Source organism: Odontomachus brunneus, unplaced genomic scaffold (genome assembly GCF_010583005.1).
Source record: "Odontomachus brunneus isolate Ranch 3 - 2012 unplaced genomic scaffold, Obru_v1 Obru_scaffold_443, whole genome shotgun sequence".
In the NCBI taxonomy this organism is placed as follows: domain Eukaryota; kingdom Metazoa; phylum Arthropoda; class Insecta; order Hymenoptera; family Formicidae; genus Odontomachus; species Odontomachus brunneus.
In genome coordinates this window covers 17684-17953 of record NW_022639893.1, presented here as the reverse complement: position 1 = coordinate 17953, position 270 = coordinate 17684, and positions in this window count along the sequence as shown.

The window sequence follows — 270 nt, the reverse complement described above, 5'->3', positions numbered from 1 at the left end:
GCACGAGCGCCCGTGCACCCATGTTTTTTCAGACGAGGTGCACATCAATCACCATAGTTATTATAAATATGAATATTATTTTATGAAATTTTTTTTGTAACATAATATAAGTATGTACTTTTAACATATATAGTTTATAAATTAAACAAACTATTAGATAATGAAAAAAAAATTTACGAAAATAGCCTTTTTTTCGGCCGTCACCCTGGTGTTCCCCCTTAATAGCTTCTTCAATATTGACAACTTCTTTGTAACAGCTAATACGTACAA